The sequence below is a fragment of the Pleurodeles waltl genome, chromosome 12 (genome assembly GCF_031143425.1).
Source record: "Pleurodeles waltl isolate 20211129_DDA chromosome 12, aPleWal1.hap1.20221129, whole genome shotgun sequence".
In the NCBI taxonomy this organism is placed as follows: domain Eukaryota; kingdom Metazoa; phylum Chordata; class Amphibia; order Caudata; family Salamandridae; genus Pleurodeles; species Pleurodeles waltl.
In genome coordinates, this window is record NC_090451.1 from 123,853,621 (window position 1) to 123,879,213 (window position 25,593).

General features: G+C 47.6%; 2 non-coding genes across 2 annotated transcripts; both read right to left on the reverse strand.

Annotated features, from left to right (window-relative positions):
• Positions 1-3,651: 3,651 nt before the first annotated feature.
• On the reverse strand, positions 3,652-3,733 carry TRNAL-UAG (transfer RNA leucine (anticodon UAG)). Its single transcript has one exon. It is a non-coding gene; the product is annotated as a tRNA-Leu (tRNA).
• Positions 3,734-16,590: 12,857 nt separating this feature from the next.
• Positions 16,591-16,672, reverse strand: TRNAL-UAG (transfer RNA leucine (anticodon UAG)). Its single transcript has one exon. It is a non-coding gene; the product is annotated as a tRNA-Leu (tRNA).
• Between the last annotated feature and the right edge of the window lie 8,921 nt (positions 16,673-25,593).

Sequence of the window (25,593 nt, forward strand, 5' to 3'; positions counted from 1 at the left end):
TCCGCTGTTAATATTTTTTAGCCAACAGAATTCCACACTTCCCGGTCTTTGAGCTCACATTGAAAAGGCACAAGTCCCAAAATGCAACCGGGTGCTGTTTAAAACTCCAGCACTGGTGGGCGGTGCCCCAGGTGACATGGAGCCCACCTGGATGCTCTGACTGCCTTTCACGTGACAGTCACAGACACACACAGGACAGAGGTTCAAAAGCTATTCTGAAAGAAGTAAGCACAACAGGCCCACGTGAAACTAAACTTTTTAAATAGATGATTTTTGTTTCTATTGACCTGGTTCTCACTCGTTCTGCGCGCCAAGTCAAATGTAAATGAGCCCCGCAATAAAAATGCACAGAGGATGGTAAAATTCACTTCACTCTGCGCTCGTTGATGCTGAGAGCATGGTTGTCAGCCCGCACGCTTGTTATTTTGATGTGGAATTACTTGATTGCTTTGTGATAATTTTCCTTACTCCGAATTGGAAGCTCCCCTACCCCAGTAATAATGTTTGAGGTATTGCCTCCCTACCACACCAACAAGGCCACCCTCTGACCAAGTCCTTTGCCTCTCTTCAGAACTACCATAAGCCCCTCCATGCACTAGGAACTTTTTGCTTGACGACCATCTAGGCGTCCTTGGAATATTGATATTTAGAAGTAACAATGTTTGTTTATTTTAACTAACTGACCTTTTTAGGGTCTCGCTTGATAGACTCTGTAGTATTCAGTAAAGGGCTTGGAGCCCGCATGTCTCTCACCATTTTTTTATTTATGTGGCACTCTTCTTTACAGTTTCCTAATTCATCAAGGCATGTCTTGCATCATTTCCGTTCCTCTCTGTAGAGCAGGGACCAAGCGTTGATTGATTCAGCTTAATCAGTGCCTGACCGCTGCTCCCCACCTGATCAAGGTACTATTTTTTCCTTTTACCTTCTAGTGCCCTGCAAACAGAAGGCTTGTGACTGGCAAAAACATGACCAGCAGGTCAACCAAAACTGTTAAGTTTTAAATTTAAATCTAACTTTCTTTTATTTTGCCAAATCGTCTTTTCCCACGTTCCACGCATGTTTTCTTTTGTTTTTGTTCGTGGGCGCTCTTCTCAAAAGATGACGATTAGCTTGTTCAAAATATTGCAAAACAACAGTGTTTCTTTATTATGTGTAAATTCTGAAATTATGCTTTGACACATAATCCTGCGGTACACTTCAATCCACCCCACTCCAATCTGCCCCACTACAATCCACCCCCATCCAGACCACTTCACCCACACTAATCCACCTCACTCCAGTCCAAATCACTCACCCGAATCCAATCCACTCTAACTCATCCCACTCCAACCCTCTCCAGCCACCCCTATCAAATCTGTCTCACTCCAATTTGCCCCACTCTAATAAAAAACAATCTGCACCATTCCAAAACAATCTGTCCCACTCCGATCCAAAACAATCTGACCCACTCCAATCTGCCTGACTCCACTTCAAAACAATCTCCCCTACTCCAATTCAAAACAATCTACCCCACTGCAATCTGCTGCACTCCAATCCAAAACAAACTACCACACTGCAATCCAAAACAATCTGCCATACTGCAATCGAAAACAATCTGTCCCACCCCAGGCAGTGGTGGCTGGTGCACTTTGAAAGGAGGGGGTGGGAGGGAACAATAGTTCATCTGAAGCTAAGTGAAGAAATTGGAATAAAATAGAGCATTTTAACCCCTTCGCTGCCAGGCCTTTTCCCCCCTCAGGTGCCAGGCATTTTTTTGGCTATTTGGGGCAGGGCGCGCTTAGGCCATCATACATTTTTGTCCACATAAGCTACCCACGCCAAATTTGCGTCCTTTTTTTCCAACATCCTAGGGATTCTAGAGGTACCCAGACTTTGTGGGTTCCCCTGAAGGAGACCAAGAAATTAGCCAAAATACAGTAAAACATTTTTTTTTTTTTTTTTAATGGAAAAAAGGGCTGGAGAAGAAGGCTTGTGGTTTTTGTCCCTGAAATTGGCATCCACCAAGGGTTTGCAGTGCTAAAATCACCAGCTTCCCAGCTTTCAGGGACAGGCAGACTTGAATCAGAAAACCCAATTTTTCAACTCAATTTTGGCATTTTACTGGGACATACCCCATTTTTACGATTTTGTGTGCTTTTAGCCTCCTTCCAGTCAGTGACAGAAATGGGTGTGAAACCAATGCTGGATCCCAGTAACCTAAACATTTGTGAAAAGAAGACAACATTCTGAATTCAGCAATGGGTAACTTGTGTAGATCTTACAAGGGTTTCCTACAGAAAATAACAACTGAACTAAAAAAAAAAATTGAAATTGAGGTGAAAAAAACAGCCATTTTTCTCTACGTTTTACTCTGTAACTTTTTTCTGCAATGTCAGAATTTTGAAAGCAATATACCGTTACGTCTGCTGGACTCTTCTGGTTGCGGGGATATATAGGGCTTGTAGGTTCATCAAGAACCCTAGGTATCCAGAGAAAATAAATGAGCTGCACCTTGCAGTGGGTTTTCTTTCTATACCGGGTATACAGCAATTAATTTGCCGAAGTATAAAGAGTGAAAAATAGGTATCAAGAAAACCTTTCTATTTCCAAAATGGGCACAAGATAAGGTGTTGAGGAGCAGTGGTTATTTGCACATCTCTGAATTCTGGGGTGCCCACACTAGCATGCGAATTAAAGGGCATTTCTCAAATAGGCCTCTTTTTTACACACTGTCTTATATTTGGAAGGAAAAAATGTAGATAAAGACAAGGGGCAGTAACACTTGTTTTGCTATTCTATGTTTCCTCAAGTCTCCCGATAAAAATGGTACCTCACTTGTGTGGGTAGGCCTAGTGCCCGCGACAGGAAGTGCCCCAAAACACAACGTGGACACATCAAATTTTCCCAAAGAAAACCAAAACCTAGGTAAAAGACATTGTCATTTGCAACGCCAATAGCTCTAACTCTCCCAAATGTGAGACCTTTCGCATTGCAAATGCTTGTTTTTTTGTGCAGACAAGTATTCGTGGAGCCTGCTTTGGTTCTTAAGACCTCAGACCTAAAGCAAAGCTTAGACAGAAACATAGCAATGTGCCCTTTGCACACAGTTAGAGATCCTACTAAATGGAGTTATCTATAGGTGTGCAAGGCCATTGTGCACATTTCTGTTGTGATATAAAGTTTCGGTATGGGTTGTTGAGAGCCTGTAGTTATGGCCGAGTGGTTAAGGTGATGAGCTTGAAATCCATTGGGGGTTCTCTGCGCAGGTTCGAATCCTGCCGAGTACGTCACTTGTTTATTTTAAACCTGATATTTAAAATAAGTGTGAAGAACACATTTACCAACTTTATTTGGGAAGATAGATAATTTGCTTTAAATCTTTATTTAACAGAGGTTCGATTTTATTTTGCAGAGAGAAGAGCGGGGTGACCGCGTGGGGAGAACAAATTATTTGTTAAACCTTCCATTTGAAGGTGATCTAAGCAGAATGAAGGAAAACAACAGCAGCGCCCATCAGCCGATTTCTTGGGAGTCCACGGTTTAGGAGTTTACTTAGAAGGAGACTGTAAAAGAGTTTTAAAATTAGGGACCTATTGGTAGAGTCACTGTGTATGCAAATTGAAGGGGCAGGAGGGGGATGCGTCATTAAGATCTGTTAAAATCCATCTCTGGCAGCGGTGGGATTCGAACCCACGCCTCCAAAGAGACTGGAGCCTAAATCCAGCGCCTTAGACCGCTCGGCCACGCTACCTTCAGTTTTCTGTGTGTCTGTGCACTTCATGAGCACCGAAACCGTGCGTCCTGGCACTTAGTGTGGAAAGTCGAGTCGATAAACCGTTTAAAGGACATGATTACAATGTCGGGAGGGTGATGTGGTAATTGAAGGTTATCTCTCTTACTCAGTCACTGCACAAGTCTTCTCCCACCTGCTCGGACCTAGTGCAATCACCTTAAAAGACAACACTCTCCGAGCAATGACTTCCAACCAAGGTATAAGCACCTGCTCTACATAGGCAATGTGACTCCATCATTTTCTAATGAAACAAGTGTTCATACTGGTGGGCTCATTTCTTTGGGTGGGATCTAATGAATGAGCAGTTCATTCAAAAATAACCGAGGAGTTGCACGTATTCATGACATCAGCCCTATTGCCGCACCCAGTCTCCCCAACATACTGTTTAGCTTTCCAGTGACGTCATGTCTTGTGTGGCCTATTCACATTCCGCTGTTAATATTTTTTAGCCAACAGAATTCCACACTTCCGTCTTTGAGCTCACATTGAAAAGGCACAAGTCCCAAAATGCAACCGGGTGCTGTTTAAAACTCCAGCACTGGTGGGCGGTGCCCCAGGTGACATGGGGCCCACCTGGATGCCCTGACTGCCTTTTCACGTGACAGTCACAGACACACACAGGACAGAGGTTCAAAAGCTATTCTGAAAGAAGTCAGGACAACAGGCCCACGTGAAACTAAACTTTTTAAATAGATGATTTTTGTTTCTATTGACCGGGTTCTCACTCGTTCTGCGCGCCAAGTCAAATGTAAATGAGCCTCGCAATAAAAATGCACAGAGGATGGTAAAATTCACTTCACTCTGCGCTCGTTGATGCTGAGAGCATGGTTGTCAGCCCGCACGCTTGTTATTTTGATGTGGAATTACTTGATTGCTTTGTGATAATTTTCATTACTCCGAATTGCAAGCTCCCCTACCCCAGTAATAACTTTTGAGGTATTGCTTCCCTACCACACCAACAAGGCCACCCTCTGACCAAGTCCTTTGCCTCTCTTCAGAACTACCATAAGCCCCTCCATGCACTAGGAACTTTTTGCTTGACGACCATGTAGGCGTCCTTGGAATATTGATATTTAGAAGTAACAATGTTTGTTTATTTTAACTAACTGACTTTTTAGGGTCTCGCTTGATAGACTCTGTAGTATTCAGTAAAAGGCTTGGAACCCGCATGTCTCTCACCATTTTTTTATTTATGTGGCACTCTTCTTTACAGTTTCTTAATTCATCGAGGCATGTCTTGCATCATTTCCGTTCCTCTCTGTAGAGCAGCGACCAAGCGTTGATTGATTCAGCTTAATCAGTGCCTGACCGCTGCTCCCCACCTGATCAAGGTACTATTTTTTCCTTTTACCTTCTAGTGCCCTGCAAACAGAAGGCTTGTGACTGGCAAAAACATGACCAGCAGGTCAACCAAAACTGTTAAGTTTTAAATTTAAATCTAACTTTCTTTTATTTTGCCAAATCGTCTTTTCCCACGTTCCACGCATGTTTTCTTTTGTTTTTGTTCGTGGGCGCTCTTCTCAAAAGATGACGATTAGCTTGTTTAAAATATTGCAAAACAACAGTGTTTCTTTATTATGTGTAAATTCTGAAATTATGCTTTGACACATAATCCTGCGGTACACTTCAATCCACCCCACTCCAATCTGCCCCACTACAATCCACCCCCATCCAGACCACTTCACCCACACTAATCCACCTCACTCCAGTCCAAATCACTCACCCGAATCCAATCCACTCTAACTCATCCCACTCCAACCCTCTCCAGCCACCCCTATCAAATCTGTCTCACTCCAATTTGCCCCACTCTAATAAAAAACAATCTGCACCACTCCAAAACAATCTGTCCTACTCCGATCCAAAACAATCTGACCCACTCCAATCTGCCCGACTCCACTTCAAAACAATCTCCCCTACTCCAATTCAAAACAATCTACCCCACTGCAATCTTCTGCACTCCAATCCAAAACAAACTACCACACTGCAATCCAAAACAATCTGCCATTCTGCAATCGAAAACAATTTGTCCCACCCCAGGCAGTGGTGGCTGGTGCACTTTGTTTTTTTTTTTTTGTTTTTTTTTTTAAGTTTCAAAAGTTTTATTAAGAATATATAAGGCGGTACATACAGCATATAAACAAACTGTTTAGCTTTCAAAACATTGTTTTTGTTCGTTTACCACAATTATTTCCATTGTAAGCATATATACATGTACTGTCAGGTAAGTAAAAATTCCCAGTGGCATAGTTGAGTTGTGTACCCTTATTTTGAAGAAGAGTGGAAAACAGGTGAGGGGGGTGGTAAAGGGAGGAGGAGCGAGGATAGGGTTGTGTAGGAGGGGTTGGTCTTGGTATAGGGGAGAGGCAAAATAGTCATATGAAATGGGGAGGGGGAGGGAAGGGAAAGAAAGAGGGAGAAAGAGGAAAGGTAATCGCGGGGGAATGTAGAATGAAGAGACTCGAGGTAGGCAGGGGGTCTTTGTATCCTGAGACTAGCTTCTTCAGGCCTAAGAGTAGATCGTTCTGTACTTCTCCGTCTGTAGCAAGTTATTATCTAGGGGTAGATAATATGTATGATAGGTATGGTAAGGTCGGTTAGAGAGTGTCTACATCTTATATGAGTTGATTTCTCAGTCCTTGTTTGTGTTAGGAAGCGACTTGTATTACTATGTTGGGTAGTTCAGGGTCTCGGGCATGTGACAAAATTAGAGGCCTGTGGATTGATAAAGAGAGAGAAAAAAGAGAGAGAGAAGAGAGGATAGCGTAGTTAGGGAGAGAGAGAGGGGGCAATAGGAGATTAAATGTGTTTCCGGAGTCCAGGATTCTCAGAGGGTGATTGGTAATTAATATTCCCTAATCATTGATCATTGAACATTGATCATCCGTTGGTCATCCACCAGCCGCTTCATGGTCTCTTCAAGAATGGGCGCCAGACCTCCTCAAACTGTTCTGCTTGGTCCTGTAGGTTATAAATCACTCGTTCATGGGTAGCCGTTTGATACATGGCCGTCATCCATTCCATGGGTGTGGGGGCAATGCTAGATCTCCAGTGCCGGAGTATGCATATTTTGGCCGTGGCTAGCGCCGTATGGATTAATCGTTTATGTGCCCGCGATAGGGAGGGATACGGGCGAATGTCATGTAGAATGATAAATGCTGGTGGGGTCGGTTTTGGTATCTGTATGAAGTCCGATAAGGCGAGGCGTACCGCGTCCCATAGTGACTGTACCGTGGGGCAGTGGCATAAGATATGAAGTTGGTCGCAATATGGCTCTGTGCATCTCCAACAGTTCGCGTGAGGTATCAACCCTGCCCTGAAAAGTTTAACGGGGGTCCAGTACCATCCCTGAAGGATTTTAAATAGGCAAAATTTCAGGCGTGCTTCACGTACGCCCCTGTCGAGGGCTTCTAGTATGTCTGGCCATTCTTCGTCCGTGTAGGTTATCTCTAGTATGTCCTGCCACTTTAAGCGTAGTCGTTCAAGTAAAGGCTGAGAGTAAAGGTGGTTAGTTAATTCGGCATAGAGGCCAGCCAAGACGCCTTTTTGTCGGCCCCATTTCTGAAGATAGGTGACGATGGGTGAGGTTTTGAGCAGCCACGGGGGGGTTCCTAATGTTCTCCGCATACAGTGTTTGAGCTGTAGATATCGCCACTCCTGGTTACTTTGGATACCGAATTCTTCCTGGAGGGAGGCGAATGTGCGGAAGCTATCTCCATCTATTATGTGAGATATATTGTGAATACCTGCGTCGGACCATTGGGGCCATCTGAGAATAGTCCCTCCTATTTTAATGCTTTTATTCCCTGCTATGGGAGCCTGAGTATGCAGGGAGGGGTGTACTCCTAGTAGTCGATGGGCTCTGCACCACGCTGTGTTTGTAGCCTTGAGGATGGGGTTAGTTAAGGGAACGTGGTCGGCGTATGTTCCTCCCATCTCCGTATACTGTCCATATAGGAGTTTCTCTGTGATCACCCATTGCGGTGGATCGGCTATATCCGGAAGCGTATATATTAGCTGTGAGAGTTGGAGGGCCAGAGAGTATTGTTCTACCGAGGGTAGTCCTAATCCTCCGTAGAGCCGTCGTGCCAGTATTATTGCAGGTTTCAGTCTTGGGCGTGAGGAGCCCCAGACGAAGGCCCTTATGGATGCGTCTATTAATCGGAGTGAGGAAAGAGGTATCTGTAGGGGAAGCATGCCTAACACGTATGTGAAGCGTGGTAAGGTGACCATTCTGACCGCCTGTGTCCTGCCCCACATGGACAGGCCTAGTAGGGACCATTTGGCAAAGTCTTGTTTCATTTTAGATATAAGGGGGTCTATGTTGTCCCTGACCATATGTTCTAGACCTCTGTTAATAAACGTTCCTAAATATTTAAGGCGGGTCGGGGTCCATTTGAATTGAAGGCCATGTATCGCTGCCCTCGTCGTTATGCGGGATAATGGTAGTGCCTCACTTTTATCCCAGTTTACCCGATATCCGGATAGGGATGCAAAGTCTTCTATAGTGGAAAGTAGTGCTGGGAGCGAGGTTTCTAGATCGGACATTGTTAACAGAATGTCGTCTGCGTAGAGATATATTTTGGATATGCCCCCGGTGATATGGATCCCTTTTATTTGGTGAGAATTTCGTATGGTGGCAGCTAGGGGTTCCATGGCCAATAAAAATAGAAGTGGCGACAAGGGGCATCCCTGGCGTGTGCCCCTTCCGATAGGGAATGGGTCTGACATGATGCCCCCACAGTTAACCTGTGCTGTGGGGTGGTCATATAATAAACGTACTTTAGAGATAAATTGTTCCCCCAGGCCAAAATGCTTCATGGTTGTGAATAGGTAGGGCCACTCAATGCGGTTGAATGCTTTCTCCGCGTCTAGGGACAGGGCTTCGTCAGGTAATTGTATGGATTCTAACAGTGAATGGCAAAGAGTTCGCATATGATTTCTGGAGGTACGGCCTGGTACAAATCCTACTTGGGTATTGTGAATCAACGATGGTATCACCTTGCGGAGCCGCGCTGCTAGAACACTGGCTAGGAGTTTGACATCCCCATTCAAAAGGGAGATAGGACGGTAACTGCCGCAAAGAAGGGGGTCCCTCCCTGGCTTAGGCAAGATGACAATCGTGGCTTTATTGGATAGAGCGCCCAGGGAGCCTTCTTGACATGCTTCCGTCAGTGCTTCATGTACTGCGGTTATTGCCTCCTCCCCAGCCCATTTATAGAATTCCGCAGGGAATCCGTCCTCTCCTGGTGATTTATGGTAGGGGAGGCTTGTTATAACTTGGGTTATCTCTTCTTTGCTTATGTTACCGTCCAAGAGGGCCCTGCCTGCCTCAGACAGACGGGGTAGATTGGCCGCGGCAAAGAATGTCTCCATTTGTGTTTGATCTGTCGTTGTTTCAGGAGTGTACAAATGTCGGTAGTACTTGGCGAACTCGTTTACAATGTCTTGTGGGCGAGTTAGCACTGCTCCTGAAGAAGATGTTATGGCCGCAATGGCAGAGGCTGCCTCTCTTTGTCGGAGCTGCGCCGCTAGGAGGCGACCTGCTTTTTCCCCTTGTTCGTAATGGCGGCCTCGCAATTTTTGCAGTGCGTATTCCGCCTGAGATGTATAGAGTTCATTGTGTGCCATGCGGGCCTGTTCTAAGGCGTGTCGCAGCCTAGGGGATGGTTGGGCGGTATATTGTTTAGTGAGGTCCCGTATCATGGTCTCTAAGGTGGGTTGGCGGGCTATTCTGTCTTTGTTGGCCAGTGCTGCATCTCGCATCATATTCCCTCTTAGGGTTGCTTTTGCTGCCGCCCATAGGATCCTTTTTGAGGATACAGTGCCTGAATTCTCGGCCATGTATGTGGTTACATGAGCTTTTAATTGTTCCTTCCCTTGTGGAGAGCGATATCTGTGTACAGCCAATCGCCATGGTTTACGACCAGAGAAGGAGAGTCCCACCTGGATCCGGATTAGTATTGGGGAGTGATCTGAGAGCCCACTGTCTAGGATACAGGTGTCTTGTATATGAGGGATTACAGTGTGTGATACTAAGAAATAATCCAGACGCGATTGGGTGCCATGGACGGTGGATAAGAAAGTATATTCCTTATCTTTCGGGTGTTGTATTCTCCAGCAGTCCACCAGACCGACGTCAGTGGTCAGGTCTGTCAGAAGCGCTCTGTCGTGATTGTTACATACATCGACAGGGCCTGTCCTATCCATTATGGCGTCTTGGACGAGATTCCAATCTCCCCCGATTATGTATCGAGTAGTTCCGATTTCTGTCAGGAGGCGATTTAGCTGTAGAAGGAATGGGCGTTTTGGGCCGGTTGGTGCGTAAACGGATCCCACGCATAAAACAGTGTCCCCTAGTTTTAATTTAGCAAATATATACCTTCCTTCCGTATCATTCCAGGTTTTAATGATAGTGACCGGGAGGGATTTACGCACTAGTATCGCCACTCCACATTTGCGGGGTCCGTTACTTCCAGATTCCTGACTCGTTGGACGGCAGCTGAAGGCAACCCTCCCTACCCAATCCCGTTTAAGTTTACTGGATTCCAGAGTGTCAAGGTGTGTCTCTTGAATCAGGGCTATATCTGTTTTTTTGGATTGAAAATAGGACAGTATCTTTTTCCGCTTAACATAGCTCGTCATGCCGTGTACATTCCAAGAGAGTATGCGTAATGGTCGCGTCGCTTGAGGGTGGGGCTTCGACATATTGGATAATTGTGAGTAAGTAAGCACCCTGTGGGAGATATTGACTTAGTAGTTAGAGTGGGAGTTGTGTTTCGATATGATACGGTGTTTTATTTTATTTTATTTTATACGGGGGTTAGGAGCTGGTGGAGTCCCAGGGAATCCTCTGGAGAAGAAAGAGAAGAGAGAGGAGAGGGTGAAGGAAGAGAGGAAATATAAGTAGGACGAGAGCCAGATGGAGGGGAAATATGAGGGAAAAAGAAGGCAAGGAGAAATGAGAGGGAGAAGAAAAGAGGGAGAAGGGGGGGAAGGGATGGATGCGTGTGCTGAAGTTGAGATTGAGAGTATAGCAAGAGAGCGTGCAATTTGGGGGAAGAAGTGGAGAAGGGTAGGGATGAGGGAGGTTAGGAGTCCAACCTCCTTCGTTCGTTAGGTCTGTAAACGGCGGGACCGATTTCTCTCGGAGCTCTTGTGCCGTCGGGCGGTCTCGATCGGGGGGGGCGAAGGGGGGAAACAGCAGACAGCCAGTTATCGATATGTCGGTGATAAGGAGGGGTGGGGGGGGGGTCCACACAGCAGTGCTTATGTTTGTGTATCGGGAAGTGGGTCTGTTCATCGGTGGTTAGTGGCTAGTGTATTAGTTATATAACTAAAGTGTATATTGGCAGAAGTAATGATCGGTTAATAACTATAGTACCTGAGCGGCGCTGGAGAGGAGGGAGGGGGTGTCGGGTGTTGATGGGGTATGGTGTTTAGGATGTTGTGCCTAGTACTTGATGTTGTATGGTATCTAAGGGTGTTTAGGAGTTCATAAGATAGGGTCGTAAATTAAAGTAGGGACTGGGCAGACAGAAAGACCGAGACCGGCTGGCGAGGGGAGGGGGGGGGAGAGAGCTCAAACAGAGTATTATAGTTCTCGCGTATGCATGGGTACATAAAGATACCAATATACAGTATAATATAATACTTCCTGAGCATTTCTTTTCAACTATAACACTGCCTCGTCTCATCTCGCCTTACAACTGTTCAATGACATATTAGGTTGATCAACATAACATATCCTGGCATCTTATCACATTATCATGTTAGGAGCCATTATGCCAAACGTCTCTCTAGTAATCGTAGGATAGGTAATGAGTGTAGCTGAGCCCCGGGTTACGCGAGGATAGTGCGTATCTCATCCTATTACTAACTCCTTGCCGTGTATTATTACATCATAATACTGACCTACTGAGGTCTTGCTTGGTATGTGCCACCATCATAGTCGTTCTGTTGTTGGTGATAGTTTAAGATAGTAGTAATGATTAGGATGGGGGTAGGTACGAACATCTGGGGAAAAGAATAGCTAATAGTTTATAATTTACATTGTGATGTTATAATGTGGTGTGGAGTGGCAGTGTAGAATGTCCTAATATTTCGCTTTGTTATGCGGTATTATGTTGTATTATGTCCTCGTGTTCTATTTTTTATTTTTTTTCCCCCAGTTTCTTATTGTAGAATAAGGTAAAGTCAAGTAGTGGGAGCTTTGATATGTTTCAGGTTATATCGTATTGTGTGTCCCTGTATTGGAATTAATTTATCTTTACGTTGTCTAGTCCCATCCCTTGGGGTGATAATGGGGGCTAAACGGGTCTAATGTCGGCGCTGGTCGAGTGTGGTGTGTATTAGGAAAGTTTCACATACTTTGTTGTTTACTACCATGAGATACTTTGTAGTGTGTGGAATGTAAGGTAAGTTCCATGATAGTTAATTAGTGTTTATTTTTTGTTATCTGTTTAATGCCCCTGTTACCTTGTTACCTTGTTATAGGGTTATAGGGTCGGGACCGGGCCCTTATTCAACATACAGTGAGTTGGTGGGGTCTGATCCCTGTTCTAGTAATCGTCATCTGTTGTGTACTGAGGGCAAATAACGATTTACTGGTAGTTTCCATTATAGGGCCTCGGCTCTAGTCATAAAGAGCATATATTTTTCATGTATCTGGTTTTAACATTGATACTAGCAGTCTTAGACAATTACAATAGTAATACACATATGATCTGGAAAGGTACTCATCCTTCCGCGGAGTCTATAGTTGTTATTTTCGACTCTCTGGCGATAGTCCCATAAGTCGTCTTGTCGCGTTACCTTCTCAAGAAGACCCAGTTGTAGGCTTTAAAGGGGAGCGGGATTTGTCTCTTTCCGATAATTGGGTGTGGGTTACTACTGCGTGTAAAATCTGACCCCTGTCATCATATGATCTAGTTAGTCTCTCCATGTCTCTACCTCTATGACTGGCTCCGGTGTCGTGTAGAGCCGTCTTCACCTGTTCTATTCCCAAGTGGGGGGTTTCGGCCCTATCACTGCCTCCTGCAATGTCATGCTCACTGTCTGTGTTGTAAGAGTCCATAGGCTGGGATTGGAAAGAGTCAAGGAAGAGTCTCAATTCGTCGGGGTTATAAAAGTCCTTGGATACTCCATTTTTTGTAACCCACATTCTTGCAGGGTCAAAGAGACCGTATTTCATCTCTAGTTTGCGAAGCCGGGGTCGTAGGGCTGGGAAAGCCTTTCTACGTTCGTTGGTTTCCTTGGAGTAATCGGCGGTTATTCGGATCTCGTGCTGGTCTATTCGGAAAGGGCCGTGGTTGCGTGCTACTTGGAGTATTTGTCGGGTTTGATTATGCCGCAGCAAGCATGCCATGATTGGGCGGGGCCTTGAGGAGTTGTCAGAGCGTTTTGGGCCTATCCTGTGTGCCCGTTGGAATTCTAGCGGCGGGTCAAAGTCCAATGGAATCATTTTTGGAAGAGTGGAGGTCAGAAAAGTCTGCATATCCGAGCCTTCTTCGTTTTCCGGGATCCCAAGTATGCGGATATTGTCTCTCCGGCTCCTGTCCTCCATGTCCGTTAGTTTGCTCCTGAGGTAGATGAAGTCTTGTTCTCGCACCTGAGACGTGTTAATCTGCGTCTCTAGTGATCCCATGCGTTGTTCTAGCCCTGTCACTCTAGATTGAAAGCCGGCAATGTCAGATCGCATGGATTTGGTTTCTAGTGTCAATGAAGTTATAGAGGCGTCCATCCCCTCTATGCGGCGGCTGACGGTGGTGATCTCTTGTAGTATCCTGTCCATAGTCGTGGATTGATCTTTATCAGGCATCGTGGTGAACTCGTTTAAAGGTGGCGATGTTTGAGGGTTTATCTTCGTGGGGGTTAGGCGTTTGTGTTGTAGCGCTTCTGAGAATAATAGTTGTCGTGCAGGCTTGCTGACAGGTTTATGGTTCGGTTTGTTGCCGGGCATCGCCTCAATTGTCTACAGAGTCTGACCACGTGGGGCCCGAGATTCCCTCCGTAGATTCCGATAAGGATATAGATGTTCGGTGGCTTACACTGGTGTCAGTCCACTCCCTTCTCCTGTATCTCTATTCTCTTGGCTCTCCTCATCCCTGGTGCCCCCCCAGTCGCTCACCCCTCTCGTCCCCTCGCCTCCACGTGCCTCCCGTCGTGCCCCTCTGCCCTCCTCAGTATTAGTTGTCTGGAGGGGGGGGGGGAGAAAGTTTATTATCTCAGCGGGAGGGTTTTTGTTGTCCCTCTGTGATGGAAAAGAGGAGAGAAGTCGTGCCTCTGCCTCCGGCGATGCCGTTCTTATTTTGAAGAGATTCGATCCTACCTCTCTTTGGGTTTCTCTCCCGGCTGTCGAAGGGGCCGCACCCCTTTGCTGTGTCTTCCCGTCTCCCTGTGGGGGGGGGGGGAAGGTCCACGGGTGTTTGTTGGCGTTGTAGGGAGATGGATGTGGGTCGTCACGACTCCCGCAGTCCCTGCGGCCTGTTCAGCTTGCTCCTTGCTGCTACGGGCATGCCGTCCGCGGTCTTCCGAAGACGCGACTCCGCCCCCTTTTTCCAGGCCTTATCGGCCTGGGGCGAGTCGCGAGTTTCCTGCCTTGCGTCCCGCTCCTACGGGGTCCCCGGACATGGTTCCGTGTCGCCGCTGTTGTATGGGTGGAGGGGCACCGAACCCGGTGTGTTGTCCGGCTGTCTTCTCGCCCCCGTCGCCCCTCCGGGACCGCCTCAGCGCGGAGCTCTCGCTCTAAGCGGCTATCTTGTTTCGTGGCCCGGCCACGCCCCCCGGCTGGTGCACTTTGAAAGGAGGGGGTGGGAGGGAACAATAGTTCATCTGAAGCTAAGTGAAGAAATTGGAATAAAATAGTGCATTTTAACCCCTTCGCTGCCAGGCCTTTTCCCCCTCAGGTGCCAGGCATTTGTTTGGCTATTTGGGGCAGGACGCGCTTAGGCCATCATACATTTTTGTCCACATAAGCTACCCACGCCAAATTTGTGTCCTTTTTTTGCAACATCCTAGGGATTCTAGAGGTACCCATACTTTGTGGGTTCCCCTGAAGGAGACCAAGAAATTAGCCAAAATACAGTAAAAATGTATTTTTAAAAAAATAAATGGAAAAAAGGGCTGGAGAAGAAGGCTTGTGGTTTTTGTCCCTGAAATTGGCATCCACAAAGGGTTTGCAGTGCTAAAATCACCCGCTTCCCAGCTTTCAGGGACAGGCAGACTTGAATCAGAAAACCCAATTTTTCAACTCAATTTTGGCATTCTACTGGGACATACCCCATTTTTACGATTTTGTGTGCTTTTAGCCTCCTTCCAGTCAGTGACAGAAATGGGTGTGAAACCAATGCTGGATCCCAGTAACCTAAACATTTGTGAAAAGAAGACAACATTCTGAATTCAGCAATGGGTAACTTGTGTAGATCTTACAAGGGTTTCCTACAGAAAATAACAACTGAACTAAAAAAAAAATATTGAAATTGAGGTGAAAAAAACAGCAATTTTTCTCTACGTTTTACTCTGTAACTTTTTTCTGCAATGTCAGAATTTTGAAAGCAATATACCGTTACGTCTGCTGGACTCTTCTGGTTGCGGGGATATATTGGGCTTGTAGGTTCATCAAGAACCCTAGGTATCCAGAGAAAATAAATGAGCTGCACCTTGCAGTGGGTTTTCTTTCTATACCGGGTATACAGCAATTAATTTGCCGAAGTATAAAGAGTGAAAAATAGGTATCAAGAAAACCTTTCTATTTCCAAAATGGGCACAAGATAAGGTGTTGAGGAGCAGTGGTTATTTGCACATCTCTGAATTCTGGGGTGCCCACACTAGCATGCGAATTAAAGGGCATTTCTCATATAGATGTTTTTTTTACACACTGTCTTATATTTGGAAGGAAAAAATGTAGATAAAGACAAGGGGCAGTAACACTTGTTTTGCTATTCTATGTTTTCTCAAGTCTCCCGATAAAAATGGTACCGCACTTGTGTGGGTAGGCCTAGCGCCCGCGACAGGAAGTGCCCCAAAACACAACGTGGACACATACAATTTTCCCAAGGAAAACCAAAACCTAGGTAAAAGACATTGTCATTTGCAACGCCAATAGATCTAACTCTCCCAAATGTGAGACCTTTCGCATTGCAAATGCTTGTTTTTTTGTGCAGACAAGTATTCGTGGAGCCTGCTTTGGTTCTTAAGACCTCAGACCTAAAGCAAAGCTTAGACAGAAACATAGCAATGTGCCCTTTGCACACAGTTAGAGATACAACTAAATGGAGTTATATATAGGTGTGCACGGCCATTGTGCACAATTCTGTTGTGATATAAAGTTTCGGTATGGGCTGATGAGAGCTCGTAGTTATGGCCGAGTGGTTAAGGTGATGAGCTTGAAATTAATTGGGGGTTCCTTGCGCAGGCTCGAATCTTGCCGAGTACGTCACTTGTTTATTTTAAACCTGATATTTAAAATAACTGTGAAGAACACATTTACCAACTTTATTATGGAAGATAGATAATTTGCTTTAAATCTTTATTTAACAGAGGTTCGGTTTTATTTTGCAGAGAGAAGAGCGGGGTGACCGCGTGGGGAGAACAAATTATTTGTTAAACCTTCCATTTGAAGGTGATCTAAGCAGAATGAAGGAAAACAACAGCAGCGCCCATCAGCCGATTTCTTTTGAGTCCACGGTTTAGGAGTTTACTTAGAAGGAGACTGTAAAAGAGTTTTAAAATTAGGGACCTATTGGTAGAGTCACTGTGCATGCAAATTGAAGGGGCAGGAGGGAGATGCGTCATTAAGATTTGTTAAAATCCATCTCTGGCAGCGGTGGGATTCGAACCCACGCCTCCAAAGAGACTGGAGCCTAAATCCAGCGCCTTAGACCGCTGGGCCACGCTACCTTCAGTTTTCTGTCTGTCTGTGCACTTCATGAGCACCGAAACCCTGCGTCTTGGCACTTAGTGTGGAAAGTCGAGTCGATAAACCGTTTAAAGGACATGATTACAATGTCGGGAGGGTGATGTGGTAATTGAAGGTTATCTCTCTTACTCAGTCACTGCACAAGTCTTCTCCCACCTGCTCGGACCTAGTGCAATCACCTTAAAAGACAACACTCTCCGAGCAATGACTTCCAACCAAGGTATAAGCACCTGCTCTACATAGGCAATGTGACTCCATCATTTTCTAATGAAACAAGTGTTCATACTGGTGGGCTCATTTCTTAGGGTGGGATCTAATGAATGAGCAGTTCATTCAAAAATAACCGAGGAGTTGCACGTATTCATGACATCAGCCCTATTGCCGCACCCAGTCTCCACCAACATACTGTTTAGCTTTCCAGTGACGTCATGTCTTGTGTGGCCTATTCACATTCCGCTGTTAATATTTTTTAGCCAACAGAATTCCACACTTCCCGGTCTTTGAGCTCACATTGAAAAGGCACAAGTCCCAAAATGCAACCGGGTGCTGTTTAAAACTCCAGCACTGGCGGGCGGTGCCCCAGGTGACATGGGGCCCACCTGGATGCTCTGACTGCCTTTCACGTGACAGTCACAGACACACACAGGACAGAGGTTCAAAAGCTATTCTGAAAGAAGTAAGCACAACAGGCCCACGTGAAACTAAACTTTTTAAATAGATGATTTTTGTTTCTATTGACCGGGTTCTCACTCGTTCTGCGCGCCAAGTCAAATGTAAATGAGCCTCGCAATAAAAATGCACAGAGGATGGTAAAATTCACTTCACTCTGCGTTCGTTGATGCTGAGAGCATGGTTGTCAGCCCGCACGCTTGTTATTTTGATGTGGAATTACTTGATTGCTTTGTGATAATTTTCATTACTCCGAATTGGAAGCTCCCCTACCCCAGTAATAACGTTTGAGGTATTGCCTCCCTACCACACCAACAAGGCCACCCTCTGACCAAGTCCTTTGCCTCTCTTCAGAACTACCATAAGGCCCTCCATGCACTAGGAACTTTTTGCTTGACGACCATGTAGGCGTCCTTGGAATATTGACATTTAGAAGTAACAATGTTTGTTTATTTTAACTAACTGACCTTTTTAGGGTCTCGCTTGATAGACTCTGTAGTATTCAGTAAAGTGCTTGGAGCCCGCATGTCTCTCACCATTTTTTTATTTATGTGGCACTCTTCTTTACAGTTTCCTAATTCATCAAGGCATGTCTTGCATCATTTCCGTTCCTCTCTGTAGAGCAGCGACCAAGCGTTGATTGATTCAGCTTAATCAGTGCCTGACCGCTGCTCCCCACCTGATCAAGGTACTATTTTTTCCTTTTACCTTCTAGTGCCCTGCAAACAGAAGGCTTGTGACTGGCAAAAACATGACCAGCAGGTCAACCAAAACTGTTAAGTTTTAAATTTAAATCTAACTTTCTTTTATTTTGCCAAATCGTCTTTTCCCACGTTCCACGCATGTTTTCTTTTGTTTTTGTTCGTGGGCGCTCTTCTCAAAAGATGACGATTAGCTTGTTTAAAATATTGCAAAACAACAGTGTTTCTTTATTATGTGTAAATTCTGAAATTATGCTTTGACACATAATCCTGCGGAACACTTCAATCCACCCCACTCCAATCTGCCCCACTACAATCCACCCCCATCCAGACCACTTCACCCACACTAATCCACCTCACTCCAGTCCAAATCACTCACCCGAATCCAATATACTCTAACTCATCCCACTCCAACCCTCTCCAGCCACCCCTATTGATGGACTTTTGGCCATACGCATGGTCATCCCTAGTCTTTTTGCCTCCTTCCTCCTGGTTTTTCTGACCTTTCGCTGTTGGCTCTAGGACTCTGAGCACTTTATCACTGCTGACCAGTGTTAAAGTGCAGGTGCTCTCCCATCTAAAGTTGGTATGATTGGCTTATACCTGATTGGCATATTTAATTTACCTATAAGTCCCTTGTACAGTGGTATCTCTATACCCAGGGCCTGTAAATTAAATACTACTAGTGGGCCTGCAGCGCTGCTTGCGCCACCCACTGAAGTAGACTTTCAAACCTGTCTCAGGCCTGCTAGCGCAGGGCCTGTGTGCGCAGTTTTCTGCCACAGGGACCTGGCATCTAAATTTACTTGCCAGGCCCAGGACTCCCCTTTTACTACATGTAAGTCACCCCTAAAGTACGCCCTGTGGGCAGGGTGCCATGTATGTAGAAAGGCAGGACATGTGCCATATTGCATGGCCTGTCCTGGTAGTGACAAACAGCCTAACTTGGTGTCTCACTGCTGTGAGTGCTGCCTTCTCATAGGATTGCATTAGAAATGCCCTGCCTTATGTGTAGGGGTATTGTCTGATTTATGAGGGCTAGCGTAGGCGTGTTTGGTATGGTTGTGATGGTGATAATAAATACTGCTTACTGGTGTGGGTGTATTTTTTATTACTATCACAGAAATGCCACTTCTAGAAAGTGCGCATTTATCTGTGCTTATGATTCTGGTGTTTTGCAGCTTGACTCCAATCCACGTCTGGGCAGAGTGACAGTTGGGGCTTTGTGCATACTTTTCAGACAGCCTGTACACAGGGAGGGTGGAGGTGTCACTGAGGTGCATCTACATACTGAATAGTCTTCCTGGGCTGAGAGAAGGGAGAGGCGGGGCACACCTACATTTGTAAAGGCTGTGCCCTGGCCTCACACAATAGGGTCGTTAACCCCCCACTGATGTTTGGAGCCTGTGCTGAAAGGAGAGAGGGGGCACTCCCAGAACCAGTTGTAACTGGCTGGAACCTCCTCTCCCTACCACTGTAAAACACTGTAAGAACTGACTATAAGTACAGGGGAATTTTCCCCACAATTTGAACATTCTTGGAACTTGGAACTGGACACAGAACGCTGATGAATGGACTCACCAGGAAACCGCCATGGACTGCTGCTGCTGTGCTGACCTGTGACCTGCCTGGTCACTAGGAGGAACTGCCACCAACTGCACCCCTTGTGCTGGCCTGTAGCTGGACCCACCAGCCCTGTACTGTCTCCTTGATTATTGTTCCCAGGGGCAGGGTGCTGTGGCCCCTGACCCCTGCAACGATCTTCTACATCTTGGACAGGATGCTAGAGGAGAAAAATGCATCCTTGGTGTTGCTGGGGCTGCCGAGGTGCCCTTGCGCTTTGAAAGCTCTTTTCTTCGATGAAGAGAAATCACCGCCGCAGCCCGGGCTTTAAAGTATGCCCTTGCGCTTCCTGGAGCGCGTTTCTACGAAAGTAGATCACCGCCGCAACCCGGGCTTGAAGGAGGACCTTCGTGCCCTCTCCAGTGCTCGTGTTTGGATAAAATCACCGCCGCGGCCCGGGCGCCGCATCGGGCCGGTCGCCGGGACCGCACTGTTATTCGTGCCCCCGGGGCACCCAGAAAGGAAGTAAGGAGCGAGCGCGCTCCAAGCAGTGCCCCCGGGGCGAAGCGCGCTTCTTGACGCGCCCCCGGGGCACTTGCAGGCACCATCCTCGGTGCCGGCTTCACGCACCAGCCCCGGTCGGGCTGGGAAGCAGCGCGCGCCCCAAATCATGTGCGGGCGCTGGAAGGAGCAGGACGAGAGCCTCATCGGAGGCTCCTGCTCCCTTTTCTCCTGTTTTAGGCAGCCGCACCGTGGACGAGGGCGGCTGCCTAGGCCAAAGCAGGACACGGGGTGGAATGGGAGTTCCCTTCCCCCCGGTCACTGCGTTAGGGGCGCGATCGCCCCCACATCCCTGATTCTTCGTGGCTCTTGGGCCCCACCCTTTGGGTGAGGGCTAGTAGCGGCCCAGTGGGGGCCCGTCCCCACACCGCAGCGAGGGTGCTGTTCGCCCCTCTCTATTCAGGAGCACCACGTGGCCCCCGTTTCGCGCATGGGAGCGCCGGGGGCCCCTCGTTCCTCTTTTAGGCACTGGAAGTGCCGCCCCATTATTCGTTTTAGGCACTGGAAGTGCCTCTTCATCATTCCCAGGTACTTTTAAATGGACAAATATAATTACGATTTAAAGTTCTTTCTACAGACTTTATTAATTGTGGTATATTACCTACCTGTTCTATGATGCTTTTACATATGTGTGCACATGTTCCTTTTATGGGCATGACTTGCTAATATGTTTCCCTAACTTGCCATAGGTTTTCTAATGTTCCTACTATGGGCGTTTTATGATATTCTTATGACAAGTGTTCTAATGTGATAACGTGTTTCCTGACTACTGCTTATGTTGCAGAATACTGAGTAACCTGTGTGTTATGTGTGACTACTGCTAGTTTGCAGAGTAACTAATGTGTAACGTTCTGACAACTGCTAAGGTAGCAGGATAGTACTGTTATGTGATGTTGGTCTAATAATTACGTTGTGTACAATACAGTGTATTTTTATATAATCTGGTGTTGTGTTTCCTTTGTGGTGGGGATATTGCGTCACATGTATGTGTGTGTTGTGCAAACGCTTTACGCATTGCCTCCGGGTTAAGCCTGACTGCTCGTGCCAAGCTACCAAGGGGGTGAGCAGGGGTTATCTTGGACGTGTAACTCCCTTGCCCTGACTAGAGTGGGTAAGTTCTGCCTGGCTGAGGTGCATACCCTAGCCAACCAGAAACCCCATTTCTAACATGGGAAGTCAGCGGTGAGGATAGGACTTGCGCTTGCACAATACCATTGTGACTCATTATTTCACTACAAGGATTGCGTTTAGACCATCACATGTTTGGCTTCTCTTAACTTTCTCTCTTTGGTCATTTTTCCTGTTTTCAGTTCTCACGCTTGGGTATTGTGGTTGTCACAGTTGAGTTATTTGTACCTTTTCAAGATGGGGCTTACCTTTGATTTAGAGGACCTGCCGTTTTACACGCAGGAGGAATTAGAGGGGTTCTGTAGAGAGAGAGGGCTGCCTGTAGAAGGGGACCTCAGGAGATCTCTGAATTTCTTTGAAAGGTTTGTGACATTTACCCAGGGAGGGAGTGTGCTTAGGGGGTACCCAGAGGATCCTGAGTGTAGCGAGGGTTCCCAATGGGAGGGCTCCCAGACCTCATCCCTAGAGAGTGGTAGAGAGACTGATCAGGAGGGTGAGAATGACCGGTTGGGGACGCCAGTTGACAGGGAAGGCCCCAGTGATAGGGAGTCCCTTGCTGGGTCCAGGGTAAGAAGCAGGGCTACCTCTCATTCCTTGACGCCTGATGAGCTAAGAGATAGGCGGGAAGAGAGGGACCTGAAGTTGCAGTTAGCGCGCCTAGCTGTTGAGGAGAGAAGGGCTGAGGTAGAGAAGGCCTTAGTACAGGAGAGAATGGCAGAGGCAGAGAGGGCCTTTGCCAGAGAAAGACTCGCTCTAGAGCGCAGTCTGAAGGTTCTGGACTCACCAGCGCTGCAGGTGGAGTCCAGTGGTGGCAGCAATGTGCAGTGCTGTAGCAAAGATGTTCCCCACATACCCATAGATCTGGTACCTAGGTTCCAAGAGGGGGGTGACATACGTCAGTGGTTAAAGGAATATGAGAGGGCTCTGGTAGAGCGCAGGATCCCTGAGAAGGATTGGGGAACTGGCCTAGGGAGTTTTATTCCTGAGGAGGGGAGGGATGCCCTACTGACTCTAGAAGAGAGTGACAGGGAGGGGTACTCCGCTGTGAAGAACGCACTGATTGTGAAGTATGGTTTTTCCCCTGAGGAATACAGAAAAAGGTTTAGGGGTGGTAAGAAACTGTCCCACCAGTCTTGGGAGGAGTTTGTGGAGGATTGCTGCATTGCACTAGATGGATGGGTGAAGGGTAGCACAGTAAACAATTTTGAAGGGCTGTTTAATCTGATTCTCAGAGAGCACCTGTTTCGTTGTTGTTTTTCAGAGTTACGCCAACACTTGTCAGTGTGTGAGCTCTCTGACCCCAGGGAGCTCGCAAAGGAGGCAGACTTCTGGTTGCGTACCAGAGGGTCTGGTGTGACATTAGGGGGTGTTCCTAATGAGAGTGGTCTAGGTGTTTCCCAACAAGGTGTGGTGGGAAAGGAATGGAGTGTCCCAGGTAGGTCCCAGTGGACTGGGATGGGTGAGGGACCCCATGTCCCGTCTCTGAGGAGAGGGAATGGGGCTGGGCTGAGGCCCAAGGTGCCCAAGATACCGTCCCAGGCCCCTGAAGGTTCCATGAGTGAACGCCAGGAGGTGAGCCTAACCTGTGCCGTAGGGCCAGCTGTTCAGAAGGATCCCATTTTGTCATTAGGACTTAGGCGGGTGGCTGGTGATAGCGTTCCGCCGGTCCTGGTGTCTGGTAGTCTCGCTCTACAGCGGAGGAGGCGGAAATCCAGGCATAGGGTTGAGAGGGGGCTGCGGGCCCCAGTGGAGAACCTGGAGGGTCAGGGGTCAGCTCTGAGTGCAGAGCCCCCCAGGAATGACCTTGGTGAGACCATTTCTGGGCTGGGGGGAATCCAGACTCTGTCCGATGGGCAGAGGTCAGGAGACTTGCGCCAGCCAGACTCTTGTGTGGCCCTTGGGGAAAGTGTTTCCCTGGTGGGGGGTAGGTGTGCCCCCCAGGAAGTCCTGGTGCGCCAGGCAATGATTCAACCGCAGGGTGGTGACTCTGGGTTGGATGATCAGGTTCAGGGGGTAAACTCTGACCTGATGGGGAGTACGTGTGCTCCCAAGGAAGTCCTGGTGCGCCAGGCAGTGGTTCAACCGCAGGGTAGTGACTCTGGGTTGGATTGCCAGATTCAGGGGGTAAGCTCTGATCTGGTAGGGGGTAGGTGTGCTCCCAAGGAAGTCCTGGTTCGCTGGGCAATGGTCCAGTCTAAGGGTGTCGTCCCTGGACTAGATAGACAGGTTCAGGGGGTAAACTCTGACCTGGTTGGGGGGGCGGTTAGTGCGCTCACCTCCCCGTGTGAAACTTCTGGTGGCTTCTCCCGAGGTGGGGAGATGCAGGACTCTGGAAGTGGGGTTCAGGGAGGGGGAAGCCCGCCCTGGACCCCGGTGCAACCCAAGGGTGTCGTCCCTAGGTTGGGTGGTCAGTCGCCAGGTAGTGATCCTGGGCTGGCGAGAAAGTTGTGCAGGGCTGCTGTACCCAGCACCCTGGCAAGTGTGGATTCTGGTGATACCCCTCCTAGGAGAGGAGGGCGGGATCCTAGAAGGAGGGGTAGAGGGAGGAGAGCCTCGCCTCTAGCCCCTGTAGAACCTATGGGTGCGGACCCTAGGTTGGTGGATCAGTGGCAGGGTAGAGCCCCTGAACTGATCGGAAATAGAGTGGAGACAGGTTGCTTTGCACCTGGGGCTACCGCCCCCCACTCATTATGGTTTCAGAGACCAGAGGCTCCTAGATGGCCTGGGGCCTGGTTCTGGCCATTGGCAGCTAGAGAATCCCCGTGGGTTGGTCTAGGCTGCCTGGGACGCATTGACAGAGAGATCCCAGTGGAGTCAGGAAGGCGTAGAACTGGAACATGCCCCTGCTGTTGTGGGCCTGGGTCCTTGTTCTATCGCCCCAATCAGGAAAGTACATCAAGGTATTGATTGTTCTCCCCTGGATTTTGGCTGGTAGGGGGTTGTGTTGGACTTTTGGCCATACGCATGGTCATCCCTAGTCTTTTTGCCTCCTTCCTCCTGGTTTTTCTGACCTTTCGCTGTTGGCTCTAGGACTCTGAGCACTTTATCACTGCTGACCAGTGTTAAAGTGCAGGTGCTCTCCCATCTAAAGTTGGTATGATTGGCTTATACCTGATTGGCATATTTAATTTACCTATAAGTCCCTTGTACAGTGGTATCTCTATACCCAGGGCCTGTAAATTAAATACTACTAGTGGGCCTGCAGCGCTGCTTGCGCCACCCACTGAAGTAGACTTTCAAACCTGTCTCAGGCCTGCTAGCGCAGGGCCTGTGTGCGCAGTTTTCTGCCACAGGGACCTGGCATCTAAATTTACTTGCCAGGCCCAGGACTCCCCTTTTACTACATGTAAGTCACCCCTAAAGTACGCCCTGTGGGCAGGGTGCCATGTATGTAGAAAGGCAGGACATGTGCCATATTGCATGGCCTGTCCTGGTAGTGACAAACAGCCTAACTTGGTGTCTCACTGCTGTGAGTGCTGCCTTCTCATAGGATTGCATTAGAAATGCCCTGCCTTATGTGTAGGGGTATTGTCTGATTTATGAGGGCTAGCGTAGGCGTGTTTGGTATGGTTGTGATGGTGATAATAAATACTGCTTACTGGTGTGGGTGTATTTTTTATTACTATCACAGAAATGCCACTTCTAGAAAGTGCGCATTTATCTGTGCTTATGATTCTGGTGTTTTGCAGCTTGACTCCAATCCACGTCTGGGCAGAGTGACAGTTGGGGCTTTGTGCATACTTTTCAGACAGCCTGTACACAGGGAGGGTGGAGGTGTCACTGAGGTGCATCTACATACTGAATAGTCTTCCTGGGCTGAGAGAAGGGAGAGGCGGGGCACACCTACATTTGTAAAGGCTGTGCCCTGGCCTCACACAATAGGGTCGTTAACCCCCCACTGATGTTTGGAGCCTGTGCTGAAAGGAGAGAGGGGGCACTCCCAGAACCAGTTGTAACTGGCTGTAACCTCCTCTCCCTACCACTGTAAAACACTGTAAGAACTGTCTATAAGTACAGGGGAATTTTCCCCACAATTTGAACATTCTTGGAACTTGGAACTGGACACAGAACGCTGATGAATGGACTCACCAGGAAACCGCCATGGACTGCTGCTGCTGTGCTGACCTGTGACCTGCCTGGTCACTAGGAGGAACTGCCACCAACTGCACCCCTTGTGCTGGCCTGTAGCTGGACCCACCAGCCCTGTACCGTCTCCTTGATTATTGTTCCCAGGGGCAGGGTGCTGTGGCCCCTGACCCCTGCAACGATCTTCTACATCT